The sequence below is a fragment of the Anticarsia gemmatalis genome, chromosome 24 (genome assembly GCF_050436995.1).
Source record: "Anticarsia gemmatalis isolate Benzon Research Colony breed Stoneville strain chromosome 24, ilAntGemm2 primary, whole genome shotgun sequence".
Lineage (NCBI taxonomy): Eukaryota > Metazoa > Arthropoda > Insecta > Lepidoptera > Erebidae > Anticarsia > Anticarsia gemmatalis.
The window spans coordinates 5423756-5442292 of NC_134768.1; the positions used below are offsets into that span (position 1 = coordinate 5423756).

At 32.0% G+C, this 18537-nt stretch overlaps 1 protein-coding gene across 1 annotated transcript in view; it reads left to right on the top strand.

Moving 5' to 3' along the window:
• The first annotated feature begins 233 nt into the window (after positions 1-233).
• Positions 234-18537, top strand: part of LOC142983544 (dopamine receptor 1-like) — a 116855-nt gene continuing 98551 nt past the window's right edge. The window contains exon 1 of the mRNA XM_076130471.1: positions 234-455. The gene's annotated coding sequence lies outside the window, so the exon portion shown is untranslated. The remainder of the gene's footprint in view (positions 456-18537) is intronic.

Genomic DNA, 18537 nt, shown 5'->3' on the forward strand with positions numbered 1-18537 from the left:
CAGTATACTTACCCAAAACAAACACATACTTTAATCTTAAAATTATAATCAATTTCATTAATGAACCGTCACCAAAACAGCTCCATTACGGTCCTTAACCACGCAATAATAGTTAACCCGTAAATGCAATGGGAAAACTAACCTTACAGTGCATTAAAGTTTGCCGATTGGCGAGCGCCGACGTTCGCCCAAGTCTCCGTCAGTAGACAGAAGGGCGCCGAACTGAGCGCCCACCGGTTGAGCCGCGGTCTAAGTTCAAGTTCGAATAAACATTTAATCAAATCAACGGCTAAATAAAGATTTAATCAATTTATTCATCAAATAAATTATTCGTTATATAAATTTCTCGTTATTTTTTTGTGTGAGTGAACTTGTGTGCGGAACAATCGTGTGGAGCAAACTTTGTTAGAGTTAGCGAAGTTTCGAAAGCTCGGAACGAATTTGGCAACTCGCAGGTAAATCTAATTTGTTAGTAAATTGAATAAATTATAAGTATTTTTGTTCGAGTGTGCTATTGTTTGGTATGAGTTTTTAATGATGTTATTATTGAAGCGTGAGTATATAATTAAGGTACTATTTACGTCAGATTTTTCCTCGTTTCAAATTTGTTCTTGGACTTTATTTATTTATAACATACTAAACTTACCGCAAATAATAATAAAAATATAATCGAATGTCCTTATATTCATAGGTTTACCTGGCCTACATACATTATAATACCAAAATTAACTCGAAAAAACTGTGTATAGTTTTAAGACTAAAAAGCCTTAATTCTACTTTTAGCCTGTCGTATTATAATATAAATTATTCATTCTAATCACTTGTGTAATGAATTAATCATTTATAATAACTTAAGTTCGTAGCGGTCGTAGCGCTCGTAGCACGCTACGTTCCGTAGCTTGGTCTACGCAAAAAATGTAGAACGATGATCGTAGCTCAAAATACGAAATAATCAGTTTAAGTTGCGGTACATTATAATGCGTATTAACTCAATTATCACATACATTTTAATTATCATACATTTATTCCGACCGCGTTTTCATTCAACATGATTTCGGCGTAAAAGTGAATGCAATTTATTACTTGCTAAAGTAGTTGACTACTGCGATTCTGGGAATTATATCCGACAGTATTGTACCTCTTTAAACAAAATGCACATTGATTTCATAAATTCCCGCAAAAATGGATAATATTGCTCAAGCATAAAGTTGCGGTTTAAATAAAAATTTTATGTATTTTGAGCTCGTTTTTATATTTACTGGGGATTTTCTTAAATTGTTTAGTTTTTTTTATGTTCGCTCTGACGAATACGGACGTTCGCTCCAATAAGATCATTTTTCGCATCTGCATCATCCAAAATTAAGGCTCTATACAAAAAAGCATCAACCTACTTTAACTGAAAGCAAGATATAAAAATATAAATTATTTTGGTGAAAACCAATAAGTGTCGTCACATAAAATTTCGCCATTAACATATTCCCTCGTCAATATTCATTTACGTACCGCTTCAAGTAATTTCGTTTGCTCTCAACGCGAGCTTAAAGAAAGCCTATAGAATAATAAAAATACACATTTTATGTATTAATCATTTTTTCATTACGAGCAAGATAATTCACTAAATTTTATTTACATAGTAAGCCATCAAACATTACACTACATAATTATATTGCGATACAAAAGCTATCTCAGAATCTTTTCATTGTGGATCTTCCAGTCACAATAGTATTCTGAAAGTAGGTTAAAGGTATAGTCTAATCCATAATAAGTCGAAGAGGCACTTGATACTCTACCTAAGGACAATTTGTTTGTGTGGATATCGAGATAATTTGAGTACATGAGAGAGATTGAGATTAGGAGGTATCGCATATTGAGAGATATTATATCTTTTTCTGTCGATTTATGCAAACGTAATCGTACGTATCATGGTATCAATAATGTGTCCGCTACGAAAATAAGACTTCTACAGTGCAAAAACATTGGCTTAAACACAGTCGGGCCTATTAAAGACATACGTCGGGATCCTCTTTCCAATTTCCGAGCAATTTTCTTTGATGAACATAACTACTGGGATTCAGTTACGAATTCCATACTTCTCTTACATAAATACGTAATCAGTTTAAATATTCAAATTAACAAACCGAGTACAAGATATATAAAATTAGCGAAATATCAAAAATAAGAAAACTTTCCATGAGAAGGTTTCTTAACGAATTTTTTATATAACAAAACCATGTTTAACTTATTTGTCGAACGATATCTACAGTTTTATGATATTTATTTATAACATCACGGTTGGTTTACGCAGAGGTAAATAGAGGTAAAGCAGAAGTGTCAGATACACAACCTCGTTTCGCAATTCACAAAGCCCAACCCCAAATGCATGGGACTACCCAGATATTTGGGGGTGGACCTATGAGCATATATCAATTATCAAACTCGAGAATTATATATTATGTGATATTCATTGAATTGACAAATAAAACCATTTACTTTCCATATGATAGGGGGTTGCCTATCGCTAATACAGGTACGTTGTCAAACAATTTACATTGAGTGATACTCATCGAATTGTAAAACCAATGATATTAAATATTTTATAATAAAATTCTCTTTTGTCCAAGCTCGTGTAAAATACGGATTATTTGATATTGTGTCGAAATGTAGCCGTAATCGCTTGTACAGTATTTATTATTTGTGTTCACCGCAAATGGTCGCTTCATTTACAAAATGTTAATGATCTGATCCACGTATTTAATTAGCGTTCACACGGGAGCCACTCGTAAACTTGTTCAGTCAACTGGCAAATTAATTACTAACTGATTTAAAACTTGATTTTGTCCAATGTTTAATGAAACTAACAAATTTTGGTTTAATTTAACAGAGTTTCAATGCATGACGTAATCTAGGGCAGATTTTTGATCAAATAATCGGTATTTAAGAATGATAACACAGTTAAAGCACCTACTCCACACCTTGTATTCTTACTTATAAATATAACCAGAAACCTTAAATGCAATACAAAACTTTTCCATTTTTATGACAATTGTGTACTAACAAAATTCTAATTGTTCCTCTTGTATTGACTGCTATACTAAAAATTACAAATTCTTCCACTAATACAAAACATACTCGTTTGTAAGCAGAAACGTCAAGACTCATAAGTTTAAAACTTGATATTGAATTAATATTGCATAAAAATTAGCGCGATCATACATTCTAGAGTAAGGCGCCTAAACCAAAGCAACCTGATCCGTAACAGAAAAAGATATAGACGAAAATATGTATAATCCTACATATATTATGTATACAAAACAGCCAATTAATTTATTTGCTCGTCGAACTTAATACAGCAATATAACTAATAGGTTATTAACACACGGACGGTGGGTGTCACACTAACCTATTTCCTTTCATACAGCTCGCGAGTTGCGTTGTGATAACACCTAATTCATTCAACTGCTTTCAATGATTAATAAGTTTGTTTATTCAACGTTTTTATGTATCTACTAGCTGACCCGGCAAACGTTGTTTTGCCATAAAAATTAAATAAAAAAACATTGTCCAGCGGACAAAATTGTGAATCTAAACCATTCTCAGATCCCCTTGAACACACACAAAAAATTTCATCAAAATCGGTCCAGTCGTTTAAGAGAAGTTCAGTGACATACACACTTACAGAAGAATTATATATATAAAGATAGGAATTGATCTGCCAATTCATTTTTCCACATAAAGTATCGCATGTGGTCTTTGGAGAGTATGAGGCTTGAAATCCCACTATTTTACTTGTCATATTTTGCACAAATCTCTGAGTCAATACATGAGTACTACTTTTATATACTCAAGAGTTATTGCATCCGACAGGATTCTCATAAGAAACAATATGAGTCACAAATGACTTAGCGGTCATATTAAAAATCTGAATAATAAAGATACTAAAAATATCAGTCAAAAATACTTTACTAAAACCACTACTTAATAAATTAGAGGTAATCCCCTCGGTGCAAAATTTGTGGCGTAGTGACCACCTTAGCTATTTCGAATCCCACAGAGACTAATCCTTTAAATCACAGACAGACCATACCGTCTTGGCGACCTATAATTAAAGTATCTAGTATGTATTGGCCTACTTGTGCCCAAAATATTGTGTTAAATTCAGTTCAATGTTTACGAAAAAGCCTTAGCCAGGATACCATTTCAAAACTTCACTGATATAAGCAATTTCTCAAATTACCGTAATTGATAATATTTCTTATTCTTTTAATCATCGAAAGTAAATAATTTATGAGTAATGCATAAATTAAATTAGTCTATAAATATTCTCAAGCATTTTTAAATATCTTTTCTGGATATTCCAGGAAATCTTTAAATGTAAGTTGCAGGAAAAAGATAGGAAAAATAAATTGAAACTCCTTAAAAGATTAGGAGTGCGGTTGGCCTTTTCGTACATTTTGAGGTACTTGGGCTAATACGGTCAAGTATCTTAAATGGGTCAATTATACTAAGTTGATCATTCTCGGGGTGTAAATAAAATTACCGCTAAGATTTTATTATTATATTATAATCCTAATTTTGAAATGTTGATGAGAAATTATTAAAGTAAGGTAAAAGGGCAGTAAGCAGATGTTTGATGACATTTTTTTCATCTTAGCCATTTTATCTATACTAATATAATAAAGCTGAAGAGTTTGTTTGTTTGTTTGTTTGTTTGTTTGTTTGAACGCGCTAATCTCAGGAACTACTGGTCCGATTTAAAAAAATATTTCAGTGTTAGATAGCCCATTTATCGAGGAAGGCTATAGGCTATATAACATCACGCTACGGTCATAAGGAGCGGAGTAGCAACGAAAAATGTTACAAAAACGGGGAAAATTTTGACCCATTCTCTTAGGTGACGCAAGCGAAGTTGCGCGGGTCAGCTAGTTAAGAATATTATGGGAAGTCGAGATCTTGAGGTAACATAGGCAGTCAAGTCAGTGTATGTATGTACATAATAATATGGGTGCATTTATTATTTTCGGCTGTAGCTTAATTTTATAGAATTTCGAGTAAACACCTCGACAATTTGTAATGACTTTTTTGTATTTATCTCATTCGCTAAAAGGCTATAAATGAACTTAGTAATGTTTTTTTTTTTAAATAAAAAACAATTTCTTTTTAGAATCGCGTATTAAAAATGTTATAATTATAATTGATAAAATGTTACTTCCTTGATACCTTCTACTATTATTTATTTTGTGGTGATTCTACGAATAGTTTAGTGACACCTTTGATTTCTGTTTCTAGGAAAATAAACTCGATTGATAGAACAGTTCAGTTTCTGTTTGTAGTACCCAAAATAGAGGTGTGAATCGTGAAATGTGGCGTAGGATGTAAATATACACTAGTCTCTATTAACACAAACGATAGATGATCTATTACATTACTAATATAGCATTTTGGTTTAATTTGGTTGAAATATTATTCATTTTGATAACTTTTATAGAATAACTTAACAGAGAGCTAGGTTTGTGTATAACAAATCTAAAATAAGTTAATTGATAAATTATTGTATTGTTTCCAAAAGATTTTTGTTTTCAATATTACGAATTGTGTTAAGATAGATTGGTCATGAATTAAAAGAGAATAAGTAAGTGTAGTTTGGCAAAATTTATATTTTTATTTGCTGAATAAACTGCACTGTCGAGAAAAGTACCTATTTTAGCGGTGGTGACTATCAAACAGGTGCGTAGTCCCGGTAATACACATAACCGGTGATAATGAAGAGGTATAACAAGAAAAAGAAATATGAATAAAATAATAAAAGCTTGTAGGGAGGGAATAGCATTCTTTGGTCTTTATCTATTATTACAAGAACAAAGCCTCATTATTAATTTTCTTAACTATATTTTCGTAATTGAGATTTTTTATAGAGAAAACATACATATTCATATTTGAATTTCAGAAACTAGGCTAATTAGTTCACATTCTACATTATTCCTCTGTCTACGTTATAATAAGATTTTTAATATTTTTGATTTTAACATAATATTATTCTAACATTTAAGAAATTAACTTTTGTTTTCATTCAATTTTGAACTTGTATTAAAATTCAATTGAATTTCGGATAGATTTAATTTGAACAGGCGATTATTACATTCTCTGGTGTGATATTTCAATATGGTTGGAGATAAATGAGACACATTCAGCGTTCAACTATTATCATGTTCAAATACTAGGCATTATTGAAATAATATGTCAGAGATTTGAATGTACAGTGAACGTCATAAGTATATTATGTTTATAGTGTCATATTTTCAAAAGCAATACTTTTAACGAAATTTGAGAAATGACTGGTATATATTAACTTAAATAATTTTATACGTATTTCGTGTTATTTGTTGACTAATAAGAATAACTACACTGATGATTTCGTAGAAGAAAACTTCGATCGAAAATGTATTCTTCTCGCTGTTGGCAAAAAATTCTATAGACAAATTATTATTATTCGGAATGACGTCATTTCAATTTTTGTAGTCTGTGAAACATTTTTGCTTGGTAATTGACATTGGTTAAGATTCGCAAGTTCAATCTGGAAACTATTTTCGTTGTTGTATAACTATTTTCCTCCCACGCAGATTTAGGGTTCAAAACACACGCCTCTCACTTTCGTAAGTTGACTTTCAGCAATAATTATCTATTATTATAATAAGGATGGAAAACAACACGAGAAAAATATTTTAGGGTTTTTAGTTATCCACTGTAATTAGTTATCAATCTTTGGTAGAGACGGTCCATATATTGGTGAGCTATAAACAATTGTTACTACTATATTAGTCCATTGTAAACAATCGTTACTTAGTTATTGGGTATTAGTTGAATAAAATTAACACGATAAGAGTGTTAGAAAAATCTATCTTTCTTCGAAAGTTTCAATAAATATTACACACATGCTTATCTAAACGCTTTTTCTTTCTCTCGTTGGTTTGAAACTCTAATTAAATACATAGTATATGTAAGAGTAAATTGTTTTAATTAGTACACAAAATAGAACAATAAAGTAATTTAAATTTAACATAATTAACATTTTGAACCAACATTGTAAGACGTTGACATTTCACGTTACATTAACCAAAACGTTCTAAATTCTAGACATTCGTACGCAAAATCATTATCTCAACCAATTATTTAGAGACTTGACAAAACAAATGAAACAAAGCCTAAATGTTCACGTTCAGTTAATACGGGCGAAATGATAAACCTTATTGAAACCATTCCTCTTTAATATCGAGTCTTTGAGCATTTTAATTAACTCGGAGTTCAACGGAGATATAAATTAATTCTAAGGATTGCCTTGTACTGGCCCCTAATCAGAGCTGAGGTCTTAATACTGTTACTATGATAGTCTTGTAGCGGTTTTATTTTGTGTTTAGTTGGTTAAATGAGGATAAAAAAAGCTAAGAAAAATAAAATTTGGGATTCAGGAATTGGATTAGAGAGAAACTTGTTATCAGGTAATTAGAGAAATGTGAAATAACATTACATTAGAAATCAAGGCATTTAATACATTCATACATATGGATATTGATTGTTAATTTTGGTTTGCCACTTTATTTTAATTGCTTGAAACGCTTGGTACGGCACTCTACCTAAGTGACATTAGGGTTTTCAATTTATTAATATCTGCTATTTTGTCAAACAAAACCGAAAATCATTTAGAAAAAACTAAAGTAATTTAAGGTCAGAAAAATCTTTTAAAATAATAATGTTACGTCCCCTCAAGCCAGAGGCTAGCATTTATTTCTATTTACCGATATATTTCCAAATCCTAGGCAGCCTTCGATAATTTCCTGACAGACAAACTCAATAATACTTTGTCTATTCCGGATACCGAACGCCGGAACCTCAAGTTTATTGGATTCTTCAAACTGACAACATGGAAACATTTTTGTTACTAACGATTGTAGCTCGTAAAGATAATTTATGTATAACTAGACAATCTAGACATTGGATATAATTCTGGTTATGTAGAAATATATTTTGTGGTGTTTTTTAATACAGCGACGAAATTTGTTCAGGAAAAAACAAACAATTACACACTTACATTGTCATGAAGTAAAAATAAGTACCTCCTATACGTGAGACCCACAACGTTTTCGAAATTAGTAGCCTATGAGTTTTTCTTTAGTATCTAACTGCTGTGCTTTATATTTTTCAGTAGTAGTTAGGATTGTAATACTGTAGATCTATATGTAGACCTTTTTTATAGTTCAGTGCCTGTAATAAACGTTTAACGAGCTCTCCGCAGCATGGAGACACTCAGTACAAATAGCAAGTGTAAGAAAATATTTACGAAATAGCATGTTTAAAACTTGCCATCATAATAAATGTCAAATTAAATAAAAACATAGAATTGAGTCAGTAGCTTTAAAGATTACTCTTTCCAAATAACGTTGACATTTTATACATTGTTATTATGAATAGAATAAACCACAATTGTACCCTTTTCATACATCTCAAAATAGACTCTAATTCATCGACAAACCAAAACTCGTAACAAGTTTAGTATTCCAAGCCGAAAGGATTAGAATTGTCTGTCCCTTTCTATTGCCCTATGAAAAAAAGGGCCGCAGACACTTTTTAATCAAAGTTATTTATGTCCAGCTTTTCTTTTTTTACCATTCCATTTCCGCGGATAAAGGCACAGTGGTTGCTTTGGATTCCAATGTGAGAGCAATGTAGATTAATATTGAAATACCTTTCTTTTTCATTCCACAACATTGAGGAATTATTTCATTACTTCTGATTTGTGAAGATATTAAAAATAATTGAAGTTCGATGGATTGTTGTAAAGTAATTTCGGCTGAATTAATATCAGGCTCTTTTTGAGTTGGTGTGTATTATATTTTTATAACTAAAAGTTTTATAGGTTCTCAAATACACGCATTTGTTTAACTTTTGTATTCGTAAAAATTGCTGGGTATGTAATTGATAACAAAAATCACAAGCAAAGGAACTGCCTTATAGCTAAAAAGGATGACGAAACCATGACCAATTAAAATTGAATAAAAACGAAGTTAAATTTAAGTAATATACTTTGAAGAATGGTCGTCTCCGTGCTATGCTAGTACGATACAAGTCATTCCCCGATGTTGCCAATTAAGACAACAGTTGCTAAGCCAAGTCTAACATCTCCGGGCGAAGACTTTGACACTAGATTGACCTCTACAAAAGAAAAAAAATATTACAACAACCTCCTATTAAGATACAAATCAATATCCTTATCCAAACCTAATATTATCGTTCCGCAAATTCCGCCAGTCATACATTTTAACCGAACAACGCATTACCAAACCTTTTTAGTTGGATTTCCTTGTAATATAGATCTATTGTTAGTTTCACAATGAAATGACCGTGAACCTCGGTTCTCAGTTGAATGCTAATGACATAGCTTAAAAGGTTATTGGTAAGGTTTTTTATAGGGGTTATTGTGGCTTAATTTGGTATGAATTGATACTTTGAAGTTGATATTTTTATTATTGTGTTTGTGTTTTTATTGGATTAAATTGTTTTGCTTATCTAGTAAATTGAGTTGATTTTAAATGCAGTTTATTTTCAGGATCAATTTTCATAAAAGATCTAAAGTAGTTATATCAGGCCTTTATTGGTTTCTATCGCATAGTTATTAAATGACTGCATTTACTTTGATTTGCCGCTTAGTAGGAAAAAACATTTGGTTAGTATTCTGTATATCATAATTATGTATGTATAAGGATGAATGGCAATGAACTTCGTCAGATATTATAATAAGTGTTCAATGATACTCAGACATAAAAAATGGGTAGTTTAAATATAATATTCGTAGTTTTTATTATCAAAATAGTACCTAAAGTCATCATCTTCCGTAAACAACAAACAGAACTTATCCTGGAACTTAGTTTAATCTTAAGTCATCTCTAAGCCGTCCTAAGCCGCTTCTATAATCTTCATAGAATATTCCCAGAGTGCCCTTAGAACATTCTGTAATATTTAGACTTTAACATTATATTCAAGTTTAATCAGCACTGGTGCGAATTGATTTTCACATACACAATGTAACTAGTTTCTGTCCGTGACTTCATTCGCGTGAAAAGATTTCCCGAAGTATAGCTTTCTTATAAGTTATTCCAGGAAATAAACAATCCGTCTACAACATTTTATCAAAAACTTTCCATAATTTTGGCATGATTGAGATCCATTTAAATATTGTAACTTTCGCATATATAATTTATTTGGTTTTTCTTTCATGTTATCTAGGCGAATAGTTCTATGGTATGCGATCTTTACAATCAGGCACTAACGTGTATCGAAAATTTGGCATTTAAAACGTTCTGTACAATTAGTTTCTATGGCACGTGCTAGGGTGGTGATCAGGTTTTCATACAAAATTTAGCGAAAACTATTGCCGATAGTTGATAGGAGTAGGGAACCGCCACACTGACTGCTAGGAGAAAATGTCTATTAAGGACTTAAATAGTTAAGTCTTTTCGTAAAATACCTTTATCTTTTTATATGCTTTAGATCAAAGATAACTACCTAGACATCGCGGTCTTTTAGAATTACGACCCGCATCGCGTAAACAATGAATTAAGCTTTATCTTGAATACTATATACCTAAGTGCTTATCAACAATAACTTATTGCCTACAAGCCTTAAACAAAATATTGCTTATCAACAATACCTTAATATTTACGAGCCTAAAACAATAGACTTGATATCTAATTATATAGTACCTGAATATTGCAACTTTTAAACCGGTGTTAATTTATATGATAAAGGAAAACCAATGCGTGTTTTTAATTACGTATATTTTTAGCATTACGCCTAATATACCCAAAGGTGTAGGCTGTAGCTAGCATGCACATAAAATACACCCACGTTTCGTCATTAACTTTTACTTTACACTAATGTAACGGGCACATTATCAAACTCTGGGCTACTATTGAGAAGTATCCTAATACAGATTTTTTGATAAACAATAATAATTTGCTCTTTCCGAGAACCGAACCCAAGATCTGCGTGGCCGTTGCATATACTACCGACCGCGCCACTGACACAGTCCACTTGCATTTACAATGACATGTTTTCTAACTATACAAAATATACGTCTAAGTTGTTCCTTTTTCAAGAAGTCACTCGCTATACACAATTGTATACCAGTTCTTGAACTAACAACATGCTTTCATCGTTATCTCAAATAGGAAGCATTATTATATTATTCTACTACAATTCCGTATTTCTAGGAATTGTATTACTAGGGAAATGTGTATCGGAGGGACTTTGATTGATGCAATTCTCGAAATCAGAATATACGCAAGGCTTCGTGTTGACTTTGCTTTGAATACAACTATAGATGCATGGGGCGCGGTTTTGAACAATAAACTGATCTAACTATAGGAGCTAGCTGGTAACAAGCCGCTTTCTGTATCATATAGTTATGATTACAGTCGGTTTGTATAGCTTATATTTTTTATTCTATCGTTAATTATTTATCAAACTATTGCCTAAGTTGTTCAAGCTATGACTTAAAGCCCGTTATCCTAATTGACAACAACCAAAACCGACTTTGTACGTGTCTTCCGAAACGCGGAGACGTTGACTACAAATACCACTAAGCGACTACCCATCTATGGAATGACCAAGCTAGAGGTTGCTTAGCCTTGCCACAAGACGTTTATCGACAAGTGAGTTATACGCGGGCTAAGCGCTTTAAACGGACCGAAATAAGCAAAGTATTTTCAACAATTATGTTTCCGTAGACGAAGACGTGGTATGAAATTAGTACTCAATAAAACGAGAGATTATTTGTTCAACTAAAAACGTAGCAAAGATTTTTTAATCAACTTCGATTGTAACGTAATTAAAAAGTAATCCACTTTTCTGTTATAATTGGCGCTGGATATTCCAAGTTATTATACTTGAAGAAAATCGTCGATAATTTTATTAAAGTTATTATAAAAGAGGAAAGTGGAAGAGAATAGTAGAAGCCACTTTTCGCATAGAGTTCTTCTACGAGTTTTCAGTACTTTACTACAGTCGGATACAGATCATTGAAAAGTAATTATAGAGTCACTTGAAAGTAACACGTTTAGCAAACTTAGCACAGGAATTTCAAAAGAATAGCATATATCCCGACAAAAACGTCTTCGTGGCGCAGTGGTTAAGGTCACCATGCCGCTACCATTGCGTACGTATATTGTGGGTACAATAAACGGAACAATTATTTGTCCAATCCATAAATAATTGTAAAGGGTCTGGTTGTGCTTTCTGTCCGTTGTTAGTATGTTTGTAAAATACCTCGAGAGACAAGAGCAAATCTTAGTGCAAGAGTAGTCTTTAAAAAAAAGCCATTTATTATTTTATAAAAAAAAAACGCGTTGTAAATAGTACCTAGTTCCGTAAACTTCCAAGCCAAAATAATAACTTTTATTTATACGAAATGTAATAACAGAGAAGTTCTTTCTAATATTTTTACATCCCCAGTTTTATGCCAACAAACTCAACAATGTATGAACACGTGTAACCTGTAACTTAATGGCAGGTAAAAAAGTACTCATATTTACCTTTTCCTACTTTTCATCGTCCTATATCGCCAAAAACAAAGGCTCTTTCGTAACAATAAGAAAAAATATGTAGCAGAGTTTATGAAGACATCGTTTGGGCGAACATTGATTTTTAATTTAGTACCGTGTACCCGTTTCTACAATTTCTGGATACGGAGAAATGTGTGACGTATTGTTTCGCATCGAACGAAGACAATGTTTCGGGGCTTTTATCATTATAATATGACACATTATGGTGTCATATATCACATGATGTATTAGAAAAACTCTTTTTGGTAGAAATAACATAGTATAAATTAACAAAAATATGCTGAAGAAGTGCAAGTACGCAAGCGTGATTCTTTTCTTGGTTTTTAATTTGAGGCAAATTTATACTACGGAGTCTACTCAGAAGATAATCTTTTCGTTGCTCATAGATTTTGACTATAATAAAAATATTTAACATGAGTATAGTTATGTAGATATACATAATATATAATGAATTATAACCAAAACACGACATTGTAAAGGCCATTATTCTAACATGTATTTTTATGTTTATTATATTTATCAATCTTTACGATAAACAGATTGATAAAATAGCTATCCTATATATTTTTCAGGCCAATGAAAAAAACTAAGTTTGATAATAATCTTAATAAATCTCCTATTTTCATTTACTTATTTGTCTCTCGTTAGTAAAGCTAGGCTTTAACTTAAGAATTAGTAAGCCGACTTAAAGTTTTATTTGATTGGAGGCTTTAGGATCTTTAATTTGAATTTTATTTTAACAAATTGACTGGTTTTGTAGTTTTTTTGTTGATAATACATTCAGATACAGATAATTTCGAAACGTCTTTAAATATAGAATTAGTACCATTTTATTTGACTACTACTACTATTTTTTTGAGTAGATTTACTGATTTCTGGTTAATAACAGAGTCAAACCATTTTTGAGGTTTGATAAAGTTTAGTACAATGGTTGATTAAAGCAATTTAAACTTTGTTGCGTTGTGAAGTCGATGGAAAAGAGTCAATTACTAATCAAATAATATTTTTCATTTGTTGAGTCAATACAATAATTAGTTCTAACTTAAAAAATGCTATAATACGGTCCAAAACCACAAACAAATTCAAAAAAATACAACCTTTTCATACCTACATTAGGTATGAAAAGGTTGTACATTTAATTTTATTGTCTTTGTTTATATTATAAGCAGAGATTTACACACAAACAGGTGTTCAACATAATACACTATACAAGTACAAGAAAATAAAATTGTAAACATACCGCTTGGAATTTCCCCAAGGAAAACCCAAAGGGTTAAAGTACATTCACTCGCATTTGCATTCTAATTAAGCGTAGTTCCTCAAGTGAAATAGATTAAAAATGCTAACCCTCCAGTTACAGTACTTTTTGTACGTCCACTTGAGAGTGCTGTTAAATATTTTAAAGCTAGAGTAAGTGTAGAAGCCGTGTACTAGAATACATTTTGTTAGTTTTATTTTTTTAATGTAGGTCTTTCTTTCATTATGTTCGGTGGTTAACTTTGTGTCACTATTATTATTATTTGACTACTATTACTATTATCACTATTTGAACCACTTGAAGGCCTTTGGCGTGCCTTGGTGGCAGTGATCTTGAATAAAAACTACCGGAATCATCTTTTAACTCTGACTAGATCTTGATCTGAGGGGCAATTTCCTACTTCTAACGACTATGGTCAAATGTTTTATGAAAACTTGATCAGCGCCCCTAATGGGTGTCGTAGGAATTAATTTTTAAGTAAATTTAACATTTCAAACTCCCGATAGTCGATAGCATCAACTGTAGAAAATTGCGCTGATTTATTGGTAAAAAGCTGCTACCTACATTTCCATCCCCGTAATTGCTTTTAATTAGAATTATTATTATTCTTATTCCCTCATTATCTAGGCTAACCACCAAAAAGGTAATCTTGAGGTGTTACTCTGTGTTTAGTAAACCTAATACAAATAAGATATTCGTCTTTAATTAGGTATCATAATTACCGAACTACCCACGATTCTCTTTGACACTCAGGAACCTATTAACTTGGTATATTTATTTATTAGACGATATAATTACTTTCCTTTGACATATAAAACTGTAGTAACAACTACGTTAACTGTGTCTGTATCAACAAGACCTACTTATAAACTTTATTTATATCGGCTAAAATGGTTTATACAGTATTTTTATGTTCTTTTTCCTTGCAAAGCAACGTTGAAAAAGTGGTCTATGCGTACTCAACTACTCCCGCATCTTATAAATATCATCTCATCGCTAAAATCCATTAAACTCAGTTCCACAGTTTTACCGTAATATCTAAACAAACATACAACAACTATAAAGTAGTGATTTAATTTTGGATATCGTACCTAATTGCTTTAACTCATTGGAGTTTTTTTACTAACCTATATATAGTTGACCCTACATCCTATATAAAAACATGGAAATAATGAAATAATTACTTTTTTCACACATCACACGTACATATATGACGCAAGTACGAAGTAATGCTAAGCAGTGATAATTAGTATTAATGGAAGAAGACTTATTAGATGAAGAAAAGCTGGGGATCATAATGATTGCCCGTTCATTTTCCCTTAAGAATCATGATTTTGAATCCTCTAGCCAGAAACAAAGAATATTATTGTTAGTCCATGAATGGGTTGCGTGCAAGTTTTAATTTTCAAGTTAGATCAGTAATCAAGATATTGCGTGCGGTCATTATTTAACTGAGACGTTAACTTAATGCACAAACTGTTACTGCGATTCTTAACTGGAAATTAATTTTAGAATGTAGCATTAATTACGGAATTTATTACATTATGGACTAGTTTAACAGCTGAGAAATAAGTGCTTATCCTCTCAAGCGCCCGGCCACCGTGTCACGGTTGAATGTTCTACCCCCGTCAAGCGCCCCGCCACCGTGGTACGGCAAAACGATCTTACATTTAAAAAACGTAAAAACGAAATGCTAAACCTATGTTTATCCGTTTCAAACATATTTGACATTAAAGCTGATAAAATGAGACGACGATCTAATGCACACACTTGAATAAGTGGTTGATATAGGCCAGAGAGCACCTTAAACAACATCTGACCCAACGACATGTTCCTTTATGACCAATATTGTAAATCCTTTTTTTAACTAATTTTAAAGATTTGAGTATATTTTACAGTTGGATTTTAATGTCATTATTCATTAACTACACGATAAGACCTTTCGTCATATTATTTTTTTTGCCTAAAAATATTTATTAGACTTTCTTCAAACACATGGCTAAAGCACACAATATTCAGATTAAACCGACTATTGTACTACCACTATCAAATATTATTTGTGGTTTATTTTTTTAATCTATAGCAAATTTTATGTAGATTTCAAATATATAAGGTATGACTAGGGTGTTAGTATTAAAATATGACGGAATCGGCGCTTAAACGCCAACCGCCAATTCAATTTCGCGCGCCATTTTAGGCCTGGACGCTTAACGGTATATTTGAATTTTGACGTTGGGGCGCTCGAGAGGTTATTAAAATGACAGCAAATGTATTAAAACCACTGTCAAAATTTCGTCTCATAAGCTGTCTTATAGCAACAACTAATTGTGGATCATGAAATAATTATTTCCGTTGGAAAATCATAAACCCACGACCATAGCAGTCCTAAGAACCATATAAATTGACAATATAATAATATATATAAGTATAGAAGTATACCTAAAATCACGCTTTTCCCCTATAATGGTATGCAGAGACCAAAGAACGCCACCTACTACGATCCCTACAAACTATCACCACTATCGTACTGCTTTAAATCATTTGACAGTATATTTTTGTTCCACCATCACTCCGAAGTACCAGAGTTTTCATTGTCAGCAAACAATTAGTCCACTACCTCAATTCCAACAAAAAGGGTAAAAACAAAGGAAACAGAAGCCCAACATTCCGTTACAATATTAATCATAAGTGCTAGTACATTTGTTTGGTTGTAAGATTAATTTGCGCGAAATGATACGGCGTGACCCGGTCACCTTGTTTGTACAGTCATTAGGTAGTTATAACCCGTGGCAGAATAAAACAACGTACTTACTTTGTAGGAATAACTCGGTATTGTGAGGAATTGAATAGGTATTCACTAATCTAGTAGCGCGATTCTCTACTACTATCGGCTGTCGACAACCTATAGATAAATTTTGTATATAAATGTGATTAGCGCCTGTAGCGGGAGTGATAGAATCTATTTTTGTAGTATCTATATGTTAAAATGTAAAACTCTCGATATCCGATAGTACCGATTGTGGAGAATCGCACCACCAGTCACCTAGTTTATACAGCCATTAGGTAATTCTAACCCATAGCAAAATAAAACAAGTATTTACTTTGTAGAATTATGTAGTATTGTGAGAAATTGAGTAAATGTTTCGTTATAAGTTCAAAACTTTCGCGTAGCATGTTTATTAAACAAATAGTGTACGGGAATTTAAGTAAGCAAGCATTTATTTTCATAGCATAGTGCAAGAGGCATTCAAAATGTCACATTACTGGAACGAAGGTGACATTATAGCTTCAGCTGTGCGATATACACTAGTTTAAGCTTCTATTGTAATAAATAAACAAAATACATCCAAACAAAAGAAACAGAATCCCAAAATTAATATTATTCAGGCAACAGGTGTTATTTGTACTGAAAGGACTTGTCATAAGCCGTCTGGCCTTTACGTCTCGCCGATTCAAATTGGAAACCTCAGATATTTGCTATTATTACGAATATTCAACTAAAATACAATATTGGGGATAAATTCTAACATTGTTCAACAAAATGTAAATTGTAATTTTGATAAATAAACTTGCTGTCGGTGACACCGAAGTTTTGAATTGTTATTTCATTCACTCAGTTTCGTCTATTATAAACTTAAAATTATTACGGCCCGATCCAACTTTGTCTGTTTTAAGCATTTATTGTTTTGATAATCTCAAAAATGTCACATTCTCTTTTATAAGCTGACAATAAAAAGATGTAATAATTTATGTACATGACGAAGAAGTTAACTTATATTCTTATTAATATGTTAATTTCAAAAATATTTAATTTATCCAGTCCATAATTCGAAATTACATGACAAACGATAGTAAAGAACCAATTCACTTACCTATAATGATGGGAAAGTTTCCCCTTATTTGAAATACAAAATGTTAGAACATAAGCTACTTTCATAATCATTACTAAAAGGCAACGCAAAACCTAACTGCGTACGAAATACTCCCCGAAACCAGCCTTTTAGCTTATTGATAGATTATAAGCCCACAGGGAACATACACATGTATAGACAAACGGTATCATAAGCCCCTTGCGTTGTCCAGTTAAGCTCCATTGGGAAAGTTTTCCGTGCAACATTTGGTATACTATAGAGCAGTGGTTCCCAACCAGTGGTCCGCGGACTACCAGTGGTCCATGGAAGTCAAAATATGGTCCGAGAACGATATTAAAATTTTAAATTTTCAGGATTATTATTACACTTTATTTTTAAAATACTTACATAGTGGTCTCTGCTTAAAAGAAAAATATAAAAGTGGTCCCGAACTAAGAGAAGTTTGGGAACCCCTGCTATAGAGCTAGGTATAGTGTTATGGGAGACAAATGTCTGCGGTCCAGCTGCGGTAACACATGCTGCCGACAGCGGTTTTAGGGGTGTACGAGTTTAAAATATTATATTATTAGTATTTTCGGGCGGTAGAACAATTTAGGTAATCTCAAAAATAATTCTTTAGATTTCTGGAAGCACTGTTTTGCAGAGATGTTTTTACTAGTTTTTATATATTGTGTTATTTTAAGGTCTTAATTTAGTAGGAGGTTTATAAAAAAAATGTAATAATATTTTGCCTGACACAGTTAAATTTCATTGTTATAGGACTGCTTTGTAAATTAACTAAACTATGAGTACCGAA